The following is a 13509-nucleotide window of genomic DNA, read 5'->3' on the forward strand; positions in this document are numbered from 1 at the left end:
TATATTCATTTTGATCTCTTATTTTCCATTTTAAACTCTGGTATTTTCTTCTGAATATAGGTTACAAATAATCTTTTGTGTTAACTCCCAGTTTTAATACCACAAAGTTCCCTGTTTTACCTTAACTGTATTTTTATCATCTAGTGTGGGATATGCTTTTTAAACTAATTATACTCCAGTAACTTTGTGAATGAAAAAATGTTAAGAAAATAAAGAACAAATAATGGAGTCATTCTTTCACTAATCCTTATCCAGTTTCAGGAAAAATCATTCCCCCAAAGCAGCAATCTGTGTGGTAAATCTTTCCATGTCCGAAACAAAAGTGAAATTATGGGAAACCTATGATAGTTTACTGCATATTGTATGCTTTTAATAGCTCAACACTGGTAATACTTGATAATCGAGAGTAAATTAATAGGCCTAACATTTAAAAATGCATACTTTAATAATATATACTTTAGTAATATAAACAATTAGGTAAGCTTGTGAAGAAACTGACCAAGATAACATATATTAGGAGATACAAGTGTCCATCTAAATTTTCTATATTTTTTTTCTTTTTTTTTAACAGAGTATCTATTCAAGTTGTTTACTGTATAATTTCTCATGTGCCATTTTGGAAGTTCTTTATTGTAAAGACTATTCTTTTGTCTGATGACAAACAGCAGCCACACTGTCAGTGATTATTCCGGACCTCCACGTTGGATAAATTCAATTTCTTCTTGAGACACAAGTTTCCTTCTGTATTTCTGAGGTAATGTTTTTATTATTTCTGCAGTACGTGGTGGACCATGATGCATCAGCAAATCTGGTGATTTACTTCCCTTAGAATGCTGTGAAACTGAAGAAGAATGAGACGGTAGTCCTGCTGATCTCAAAACTTCTGATACATTAGGTTTAGGATTGTCTCTTCTGCCAGGGAACCTTATTAATGGTGTACGTGGCTTGACTGCCTGAACCACCCTGCTGGCGGACGCCATCTTGCTGCCCATCGTGACCCCAGCCTGGGGCGGCTTCCGGGGCGTTTGCTCCGCGCGGAGATCGCGTGTCTCACTTTGAAAACGATTCACAACGTGCAGAAAATTTCTTTCCCAATAGGAATGTACATACTCAGTTTAGCCACAGTTCTTTTGCTCTTAAGATGGTGCTACTATAAGATGAAACATTACAGAATTATTTACCATTCAAATTTCATTCAACAAATAGTTGCTGAGTGACTTATTAAGTGCTGAACACTGAATGTTACAAATACTGTGCTTCACTTCTTTGATTTCATTTTTTTTTCTTTTTTGATTCAGTAAAATCTATTTCTCCTATAATACTGAGATCCAGGTGACTATTACAATAGATTTTTTGAGTGTTAATACCTTCTTTTTTTCTATTTGATTACATAAATTTTGACAATCACATATGGTCCCATAAGAACTACCATCATGCCAAAGGTACTAAACATTTGCATTCGTCACAAATTCCTTTGTGACCCTACCCTAACCCTTGGAAACCACTTATAAGCTCCTTCTTTCTATAAATATACCTATTCTATAGTGTAATATAAAAGAAATCACACAGTATGTAACCTTTTGAGTCAGTTTAATTTGCCTCAGCATAAAGCTTTTGAGATTCATCCCACATTTTTGAACTTATTAGTAACATTCCTTCTACTGCTGGTTAGTATTCTATTCTATACTAGCTAATAAACATTTGGATTGTTTTCAGTCCTGGAGAATACTGAGAAAAAGCGTTTTACAATTTTATTTTTAAAGATTTATTTATTTTTATTTATTTATGATAGAGAGAGAGAGAGGCAGAGACACAGGAAGAGGGAGAAGCAGGCTCCATGCAGGGAGCCCGACACGGGACTCGGTCCTGGGACTCCAGGATCTGGCCCTGGGCCAAAGGCAGGCACCAAACCACTGAACCACCCAGGGATCCCCTGAAAAAAAAAGCTTTTATGAACATTTGTATTTATATCAACATATGGTTTCATGTCACTTGAACAAATACCCAGAAGTGGGATGGCTGGGTTGTATGGAAGTGTGTATTTAACTTTATAATTTAACATATTTAACTTTATAAATACACTGCACTGGGGCATCTGGGTGGCTCAGTCAGGTAAGCATCTGACTCTTGATTTCGGCTCAGGTCATGGTCTTAGGGTTTTGAGATCAAGCCCCACATCCAGCTCTGTGCTCAGTGGGGAGTCTGCTCAAGATTCTCCCACTCCTTCTGCCTCTCCCCCCTGCTTATGCTCTCTGTCTCTCAAATAAATAAAAAATAAAAACTTTAAGAAATAATATATTTTTTTTAAAAAAACTGCACTGATTTTCAACATTGCTGTATCATTTTGTATTCCCAAACCAATGTATGAGACCAAGTTGCTCCATAAATTTACCAGTTTGTTTTGTTTTAAAGATTTATTTAGTTATTTATTTAAGAGCACATTCATGGGGAGGGGGCAGATGGAGAGCAAGACAAGTTGATACCCCAAGGGAAGCTTGGCATGGGGATTGATCCCAGGATCACAACTTGACCTGAAATCAAGAGTCAGATACTTAACCAGCTGAGCCACCCAAGTGCCCCAGTTTTTGTTTTTTCTTTTTCTTTTTCTTTTTTTCTTTTTCTTCTTCTTTTCTTTCTTTCTTTCTTTCTTTCTTTCTTTCTTTCTTTCTTTCTTTCTTTCTTTCTTTCTTCTTTCTTTCTTTCTTCCTTTCTTCTTTCTTTCTTTCCTTCCTTCCTTTCTTTCTTTCTTTCTTTCTTTCTTTCTTTCTTTCTTTCTTTCTTCTTTCTTCTTTTTCTTTTCTTTCAGAAGAATTTATTTATTCATAAGAGACACAGAGAGACAGGCAGAAACATAGGCAGAAGGAGAAGCAAGCTCCCTGCAGGGAGCCTGATGTGGGACTCCATCCCAGGACTCCAGGATCATGCACTGAGCTGAAGGCAGATGCTCAACCGCTGAGCCACCCAGGCGTCCCCCTAGTTTCTTTTTTAAGTCACTTCAAGGTTATCTAAGGTCTAAGACATATTTATAATGATTTTAATTTGCATTTCTTAATATCTAATGACAATGAGAGTCTTCACATAGTTGTTGTCATCTCCATACTTTCTTTAGTGAATTGCCTGTTCATATCTGTTTTTCCTATTTTGTATGGGTTTATTCAACTTCTAGGTATAGAGCTTTAAAAGTTCTTTATCTATTTTTGATATAAGATCATCATCAGATATGTGTTTGCAAATATTTTCTCCCAATTTGTTATTTGTCTTTTTATTCTTTCAACTGTGATTTGAGAAGCAAAAGTTTTTAACTCTGAAAACATCCAAACTTTATCAATGTTTATAGATTGTACATTTTGTGTTTACTCAAGACATCTTTGTCTAATAAAGCTGTAGGTTTTGCAGTTAGGTGTGTGATCCATTCTGAAATAATTTTTGTGTATAATGTGATGTGTATATCATGTAAGTACATCATTAGGATTGATTTGTATATACATATTCCAGTATTAATTAGTGCAAATAATATTTTTTCTGTGTTGATTTGCATTTACATCTTTATGAAAATCAATTAGCCGTATATGTGTGGATCTATTTCTATTTCCGTTATTTTTCATTCATGTATATATCTTTTCTTTTGCCAACACTGTACTGATTACCATAGCTTGATCTCAAGGCTTGATATCAATAGTATTGAATTCCTCAATTTTGTTCTTTCAAGAAATTTATTTAGCTCTTCCAGATTCTTTCTTTTGAAATATGAATTTTAGAATGAGGTTCTTGATTTCCATTAAAAATCCTACTCAGATTTGATTTGGATTGCATTATATCTATAGATCAACCTAATGTTTTTAACAATTTTAAGTCTTCCAATCCATGAACATTGTACATTGCTCCATTTACTTAGGCCTTAGACTTCTTCCATCTGTGTTTTATAGTTGTTAACATATAGATCCTATACAAATATTTATGTTTAGTTTTCCATTTTTGTGAAGGTAGATAGATGCACTTTTCCCTTTTCATCTCACTTAAGCTGAACTCAACACCTTGGACATTATATATAAAACAAACATATGAAGGCTCTGAAAGGCAGAGAGAAGAATGAAGACAAGCTAGGGAACTTGATACCAAGGAACAAGATAGTGGTGAGTTCCTTGGATTTCCTTTTTGACTTACATATCCCAAATACTGAAGAATCCAGCAAATCAGAAATACTAATTGGCATAGACCAAAGGAAAAATAAAATGTCCGAGTAAAGCCAGCTCTCTCTTAAGGACCAGGAGAGAGGCAACATAGTAAGATAGCGACTACTGCACATTAGCCAAATACCATGGGGGTGGAAACTGGGAGCCCATTCCCAGCCGCACCAACAAAAGTAGTGTGACGAGGGAAAAAGAAGACACAAATTACCAAAATCAGGAATTAGAGGACATCAATACAGGCCTCACAGACACATGGAAGGTATTAAGGAAATACTAGAAACAACTCTACACACATAAATCTGACAATTAAAATGAAGCAGATATATTTCTTGAAAAAGGGAAAATACAGAACATGAAGAATATATTTTAATAACTTTATAATTAATCAGGAATTTGAAGTCATAATTTATTTATTTTATTTTTTAAAAGATGTTATTTGTTTATTCATGAAAGACACACACACACAGAGGCAGAGACATAGGCAGCAAGAGAAGCAGGCTCCACTCAGGGAGCCGGATGTGCAACTCCTCCCAGGACTCCAGGATCACACCCTGGGCAGAAGGCAGGTGCTCTACCACTGAGCCATCCAGGTGTACCTTGAAGTCATAATTTAAAAACTCCTAATAGAATCTCCGGATTGATATGGTTTCACTGAAGAATTTTGCCAAATGTTTAGAAAACAACTGTACAGTAGTCTTTCACCGTCTCTTCAAGAAAATGCAAGAGACACTTCCTAAATCATTTTATGAAACTAGAATTACCCTGATACCAAAACCAGACCAGCACAGCCCCAAACTGGAAAACTGCAGACTAATATGGTCACATATATAGGTGCAGATTTTTTAAAAAATGTTTTATTTATTCATGAGAGATACAGAGAGAGAGGCAAGTATTCTTAACGAACTAGGGGTGATGGAAGGGGAGGAGGGCAGGGGGTGCGGGTGAATGGGTGACGGGCACTGAGGGGGGCACTTGACGGGATGAGCACTGGGTGTTATTCTGTATGTTGGTAAATTGAACACCAATAAAAAATAAATTTATTATTAAAAAAAAACAAAAACAAATAAGATTCTCCAATATGCAAAAAGAATTACAGTCAATATCCAAATTAGATTTATTCCAGTGATGCAAGGTTTTTCAATATTTGAAAACACATCACTTCATTCCACCATAATAATATGCTACAGAGGAAAAATCATATGATCATATCGACTAATGCAAACACACACCCACAAAAAGCATCAGAAAAAAAGTTCGACATACATTTATAAAATCTCTCAGAAAAGTAGACATATAGAAGAATTTCAGTTTTATTAAAAACAATACCAACTTTTAGCTAATATCATACTTAAAGGTAAAAAATTGAAAGCTTTCCCCCTAAGACTTCCCCTCTAAAGACTCTCCACTTAATACTGGAAGTTCCAGTGAGCATGATGAGGTAGGAAAAGCAAATAAACAGCATACAGATTAGAGAAGAAAACAGGACATGGTTGTCTATGTAGACATCAAAAATAATGTTTGCAAAAAGATTTTAAATTTTACTGGAAGGGTTTAATAACTTAATACTAAGTGAAATAAGAAGAACATTTTCTTATGTATATATACATATACGCAAGTGTTAACTTTGTTAAATATTTTTCCTCTTGACATTTTCTGGTACTAATTATTTTTTGTATAACTAGAAAAAAAGTTTTAAAATGCATGAAGATTCTAGTCACTATGTTCTGTTTTTAATTCCTGACTTTATTTTATTTTTTTTGGTATCCTTATTCCTTATCAAATCATAAGTATCTTTATCACAGTTGTGCTAAGTGGTAGAAGGATAAGACCAATTTAGAAACAGTAACTGGTCATCTAGAAGCATTTATTCCAACAAACATATTATGGATATCAGTCATTTTAATATGTCCTGGGAAATAAAAGTAAATGAGATATGGAAATTGCTCTTGAGGAGTTCACTGTATATTAGGGAAATAAATACTCTGTTACAAGCTAGACAATAATTTAGTTTTGGAGTAATAAAGGTTTAAACAAAGTGCTAATCAAAGTTGAGGAGAGAGACATAAATTCTAATTGTAAAGATTGGAAATTTCAAAAAGGAGAAAGTGTGAAAGCTATACTTTTATACATAAACGGCATTTGGTATGTGAACATCAAACGATTATGGTGAGCAATGGGGTAGTATATGACATTAAGTGTTGATAATGACACAGATACTATTTGTTTTATTTAAAAAATTTTTTAAAATAATAAATTTATTTTTTATTGGTGTTCAATTTGCCAACATACAGAATAACACCCAGTTCTCATCCTGTCAAGTGCCCCCCTCAGTGCCTGTCACCCAGTCACCCCCACTCCCCGCCCTCCTCCCCTTCCACCACCCCTAGTTCGTTTCCCAGAGTTAGGAATCTTTATGTTCTGTCTCCCTTTCTGATATTTCCTACCCATTTCTTCTCCCTTCCCTTCTATTCCTTTTCACTATTATTTATATTCCCCAAATGAGTGAGAACATATAATGTTTGTCCTTCTCTGATTGACTCATTTACTCAGCATAATACCCTCCAGTTCCATCCACTTCGAAGCAAATGGTGGGTATTTATCATTTCTAATGGCTGAGTAATATTCCATTGTATACATAAACCACATCTTCTTTATCCATTCATCTTTCGATGGACACCAAGGCTCCTTCCACAATCTGGCTATTGTGGACTTTGCCGCTAGAAACATCGGGGTGCAGGTGTCCCGGCGTTTCATGGCATTTGAATCTTTGGGGTAAATCCCCAACAGTGCAATTGCTGGGTCATAGGGCGGGTCTATTTTTAACTCTTTGAGGAACCGCCACACAGTTTTCCAGAGTGGCTGCACCAGTTCACATTCCCACCAACAGTGTAAGAGGGTTCCCTTTTCTCCGCATCCTCTCCAACATTTGTGGTTTCCTGTCTTGTTAATTTTCCCCATTCTCACTGGTGTGAGGTGGTATCTCATTGTGGTTTTGATTTGTATTTCCCTGATGGCAAGTGATGCAGACCATTTTCTCATGTGCATGTTGGCCATGTCTGTGTCTTTCTCTGTGAGATTTCTCTTCATGTCTTTTGCCCATTTCATGATTGGATTGTTTGTTTCTATGGTGTTGAGTTTAATATGTTCTTTATAGATCTTGGAAACTAGCCCTTTATCTGATACGTCATTTGCAAATATCTTCTCCCATTCTGTAGGTTGTCTTTTAGTTTTGTTGACTGTATAAGAACATATAAGACATTGCATATGTGTATGTTATGCCCACACTTCACAGGTTTTGGTTTATATATTATGGAGCTTAATATCCAAATTATAGTCTAAAAATAATTCCTTTTATGGATAGAGAGCTTTATAGTTTTCCAAGGGCTTTTCATGCCTTCCATGTCTCACAGAAACTCTGAGAGCCAAGTTCTGGCAGTTTCTCTATCTGCACATAATAGTCAAGGAAATTGCATCTCCGGACCATGTGACTTAATTAAGGGAAGACGCAAGATCTCAAACTCCAATCTTTCATTTCTGAGAATTTTTTTTTCCTCCTGGAAATGCATGGAATTTTCTCTGTTCATTATTTTTGTTTGTTTTGGGGATACATGCATCTGTACCCGTAGCAGCTCATCTTCCTTCTCAATTATGTCTAGCTTAACTGATATTAAAATGAGTGTTCAGAGAGCATATATCAAATCAGAACTAAGTAAAGCAATCAAGACCTGTTATACGTGGTAGCCGGAAGTGTTCTGGAATCTAAAGCTAGCCAGAAAAAATCCACAAGATAAGTTACCCACGTGCAGAAAATAAGGAAATGAATCTTGTCTACATAAAGAATGTGTGTATCCATAAATTACCTTTCCCTCATGATCCTGTATACAATGTAGTTTTATAAGCATATCCTGAAGGCATATACTTCTAAGTCTACCTCAGGCTCATTTATTCATTCATTTATTTGAAATTGGCTCATTCATCTATTTCCCTAGAATGATCTACTTCCCTTTGGAGAGATCATAGTCCAGTGGCAGAGATGGACTATAGATAAATTAAACAGTTATAGAGTGCAATACCTGTTAGACGATCGAGAGAGAGTGTGACACAGAAGAGGGTGAAGATATTGTTCAGATGAAAGTCTTCTCTGCCTGGAGACAATCCAGACTGAAACCTGACAGATGAAAGGAACCGGGGTAAGAAAGAAGAGGAACATTCCAGATAGGTAGAAGAGCAGGTGGAGAGCCCTGACACAGCAAAGAGCCTCTTAGCTTTTCATTGTACATCATAGTGTTGGTTCAGGATCTGGGGACAGGAGGAGAGAAAGACCTTTCCCACTTCCAATCCAGAAGCAAATTAATCACAGGAATAGTGAGTCCTGTGATTCCTGTGATTTACTTCCTATTTCATCTCCCTGTGTGCCTCCAGATTACATTCTTTGGGAAAGTAGTCCATACTCATCCATTCTTCCAAACACTTAGACAGTAACACAGCTATTTGCAGTTACATAACTTTGAGCTATAAAATACAAAGGCACGCTTGAAAACAACTGGGTGTTCCCCACATTTTTCATAAATTAATTCAGTTTCAAAAGCCTTGAGGAAACTTTCTATTGAAAAGAGCAAAAGAAAAATATTTCTTCCATATTAAAGCAATTTCATGTTTCATCTTTTCAGTTAAATTGTCTTTTATCAGGCTCCTTTAAGAGCAGTAAAAATCTGTAAGGGTGCTGACCCTCTTATCTTTAATGGCATGCAAGTCAAGACATCCCAGGACATAGTTTTCCTTCAAAGTCAGTTTCCTGGGATATGGAACATCAAAACAACTGAGAAGTTCACAAATATAGTCTCCTCACATAAGTTCTTACAAGATTTACTCTGTTAAGCCAAAAGAAGCATACTAAGTATTGCAAAGTTCATTTTTAAGATGTTATATGCATGGTTCACAAGACACCATTATCTAAGTCATCTACTCAACTGGATTTCATTTCTAAATAAAGTGAAAATAGGAGACAATTAGAAACTACAAATCTCAGTATTGAACTTGGTTATAATAGGGTGCCATTTTAAACTTCTGCTTCCTGAATAGATTTATTATATTCAGTTTCATTACTTATCTATTGGAGCCATTTGTAACACTTCAGACTTGCCTGACCAGGAAGGCCATTCTAATAGTTGTATATCCAAACTTAAGAGAGTCAGCGATCTGTCACCCTCCTGCTGAGTTTAATCATATTCACTTCAGGAAACTATTTGCCTTGGGACTGTTCAGTCTCTTGTGGTGCTATAATTTATTATTTGAGGGAAAGTACCCATTTATACACTGCCAGAAAATCCTCCAGGAAAAAAAATTGATAAATATCACAATGTTTCCAAGCTTAAATCAACATTTTATCATTTAAACATGTCACATTTCTGTAATACAGGACAAAGCAAAATAAGAAGGAAAAAAATAGCAAAACCCTAGATATGAAACATAAATTCTATGTATATTTAGGATATTATAGAAAACACTCAGTTCTGTTCACTTGATCTTAACAACAATCTCACAAAGTAGATATCATTATTCCCAACTTCCAGAAAAAAAAAAAAAAACAGGCTACAGGAGAGCCAAATGTAGTGTCAAGATTATACTATGAGAAGAAGCCCACAGTTATTCCCATTATTCTGAATAGCTTTTCTTTTTTTAATTTTATTTTCATTTTTAAAAAAGATTTTATTTCTTTATTTGAGAGAGAGAGAGTGTGTACAAGCGGAGTGAGGGGCAGAGCGACAAGCAGACAAGGAGCTGACACGGGGCTCTATCCCAGGACTCTGGATCATGACCTGAGCTGAAAAGGCAGACACTTAACTGACTGAGCCACCTAGGTACCCCTGCTCCCTTTTTTTCTGAATAGCTTTCAATGCAAATAAGGAAAAATATGCAGAAAGGTTACAAAACAAACATAAAAATGATATATCAACTAGTGTCTGAATGATATTGGTTAAGAGTAAGAATTCACAGAATCTTCATAGATATTCATAGAATTCCATCTGCTTCTCCCTGTCCTAGAGTGAGGAACTTTGACAGAGTTTTGGGGAAGTCCTTTGGTCAATCTTATTCTCAGGGCTGGGGCTAATTTTTTCCCATGGAAGATACCTGCTCAATGGAGATCCTGCCTTGTGGTAGGCACAGGGTCCTTAGAAGGCATTTTATTTATCTAATGCTATTAAGTGTCCACCTTAATACTGTAAAAGAACAATTATGTCATTATTTCTCTAGGTCATGGTTCTTTGGGTTGGTTAGGTTCAGCTAGATGGTTCTTCTGCTTCATATGATTTCAGCAAGGGGCCATAATCATCTGGGGGCTTATTCAGTTGAAATAGCACGTGGATTGGCAACTGATGCTGGATCTCAGCTGGAAGTTCATGTGAGATGTCAACTGGAGTAACTTGGCTTCTCCATGTAACTTGAGCTTCTCACAGTATGGAGACTGGTTCTAAGAGGGATCATTCTGATAACAAGTACTTCAAAAGGAAGCCCTCTTGTGCCTGGGCTTAGAATTCCCACTATGCCATTTCCCTGCTTTCCGTTGGCTAGTTTCTATTTTGGAAGAAGAAAATAGGTTCTACCTCTTGATGTGACCATCAGCATGAACATACAGAGGGGAAGAATTGTTGCAGGCCCTCTTTGCACTCAAACTCCCATAGAAGATCACACCTTTGGTATAGTGAAGCTATAGATATGACCATTTAGTAATGCCTCCCCCAAATCTTACCATTAGGTCAATGTCATATGCAATGAATGTCAAGGTGCATATTAATATATGGTCAAAAATTATTAGAACAAGGTCAAGATTATGGAAGACTTTTTGGAGGAGGTAATGTAAGCTTCATGTGACTGAGATGGTATACAGATTGAACAACTGTAGTGAGGTAACAGTCAGCTTATGTTTATTTAATACAAGCAAACCAGACTGTAATCCATAATAGTGATATTTGCCCAAGTTGATGTTTTGAGCATAGAAAAAGCTGCCTGTGTGTGTGTGTGTGTGTGTGTGTGCATGTGTGAGTTTTATTGTAAAGACAAGCTGGAGCAAATCAGACAGACTATATTTTAAGGTTCTGTTCTAAGTAGATTCTTATAAAGCCCTATGAATCAATTTGGATCAAACTTTAATGGTAACCAAGTAACATATTTGTGACAGATGGTGGAGCAGATGACTGAATATGCATTATGTTGGTTCCTTGCCAAACAATTTTTAAATACACAGCTTGTCGAGTGATTGGAAATGAGTCGTGGATTTATAGAGTACATTATATTCATAATAAAATAACACTAAGAAAGATCTATAGAGGCCAAAAGAGCATCTTGTGGGGGCGGGGGGGGGGGGGAGTTCTGGACAATGCAATGTAGCATATATCCTTGCAGCAATTCCATACGGTTATTTAAAAGTCATGGCCAGAGGCTGCAGTGAGCACAATGTTAGCATTCTGATAAGATGAGACAAAGCTGGAATACCAAGCAGGTGTGAGGCAAGCATGGTCTGAGAAACAGATAGGAAGACAAAGATAAAGGGGGAAGGATAAACAAGGAAATGTTTAAAATTACTCAGGGTGGATAGTCTCAAGTAGATTCAATCTCAAAGCTGCTTTAGGAATAGGATGCTTCCTGCACAGAAAGTATAAGAAATTTCTAATTATCTAGGTATTTCAAGTACAATTATTTTTTTAAACAGCTACTTTAAAAGTCCAACCAAATAAGAGATTATTGTTAGAATTATTATTGTTGTTAAAGATGAGATAGGATTAGAGAATGACAAATGATATTAAGTGGTAGGAGCACCGTGTTAGTTTTGTGGCTTTCAATGTAATGCAGATGATCACACACATATATACATTCATTCCCACATTACCAGGGAGATGAGGTGGGGGGTCAGTAATTTATCTAAACAGATCTATATAGGGAGATTCATCTGCCTCCTTCAGAACATACAACCACCAGATAATGGCACTCTTACTGTTCCTTCTCCATCCCAATGTCCATCTAGGAACTCCCTCCTCCCTACAAGGTGCTGTGCAGGGTGAGAGCAATCTGTCTCTGCAGCTAAGGCACACATTGGTTTAGCTACCAGTGGAGAGCCTCTGTGTGTCTGGGAAGGTTGAAGGAGATTGCCTTATATTAATCTTCAGATTCACCAGGAGTGCTGTGTCTCTTCCCCAATACAAGTTACATGCTCTTAAATATAGTACGAATCTCAAGGAAAATGAGGGATGAACCCTTCACCCAGCAATACCAGCAACTGGCTACCCACTTAGCTCACAGCTCTGTGCAAATTCCCAGTCTAGTGGGTGGCTGTAAAGTTATCGTTTATCAACTCTCTCTTTGCAGAACTGCAGGCCTGTTACAGTCATAAAGACAGAGGGATTTGTGAGTTTGACAAGATAAGAGTCCAGTCACCTGGGCTGCTGCCACCTATGCACCGGACAGAAGCCCAAAAGCAAGGTCACCTCACTGCTGGACTTGAGCAGTTAGAATGGTTTTATGACCACATGGCCTTTGATCTGCTATTTATGGGAGAGAAGGGGAAAGATCCAGTCTTATGAAAAAGACCTTTCATTCTACTCTTCCTGCTCTAGAGGCTCAACGGGGCAAATTACTGCAGGTCCTCCTTGCACCCAGGCCCCACACATAGTCTGCCCATAAAAGAGACAGGCAGGGCACTTTAGCACAGGAGTCCTCAGTGAGGGAATTCTTAGGACTGAACCTCCCTACTCCCAGCTCCCCATTGGGGTCAGCAGCTAGACACAAGCAGCATTCAGGAAGGACAGCAGGGGCATAGAAGGAAAATGAAGTGATCCCAAATGCTGGACAAGGTTGAGTGCTCCCCACACAGAATTAGCATTTTAATTCAAGATGGGTGACTATGTGAACTGGAAACTCAAGAACTCACACTCATATTGGTAGATACCATTGGATGGGCCTCCAAAAGCTGACTGATGAGCAAAGGGCCCACGAGGAATACCATATAGGAGGGAAGGCATTCTCTTCTCATGGGAGAAAATCTGAGCTCCTGAATAAAGAAGGACCTCACTCTCAGGAATCCCCTCTCAGAAGGAGGTAAGATTATGTTTCCCTTTTGGCAGCTGAGAAAAGCATGGAAGAGGGAAAGGTAACAAGAGTTTCAAGATCTCTGATATTAGTCCTTTTCCTCAGAGAGATCTCCCTGACTCTACAATCTGGAATAACCCATTCCCTATAATCTATAATATTTACACTCTATCAAATTGTGTTTTCTTCAATGCATTTGTCACTCTATCTGATATACACTTATTTGTTTGTTATT

At 37.0% G+C, this 13509-nt stretch overlaps 1 pseudogene; it reads right to left on the reverse strand.

Annotated features, from left to right (window-relative positions):
- Positions 1 to 483: 483 nt before the first annotated feature.
- On the reverse strand, positions 484 to 1004 carry LOC112925881 (alpha-ketoglutarate dehydrogenase component 4 pseudogene; annotated as a pseudogene).
- Positions 1005 to 13509: the final 12505 nt, after the last annotated feature.

Source organism: Vulpes vulpes, chromosome 12 (assembly GCF_048418805.1).
Source record: "Vulpes vulpes isolate BD-2025 chromosome 12, VulVul3, whole genome shotgun sequence".
Taxonomy (NCBI): domain Eukaryota; kingdom Metazoa; phylum Chordata; class Mammalia; order Carnivora; family Canidae; genus Vulpes; species Vulpes vulpes.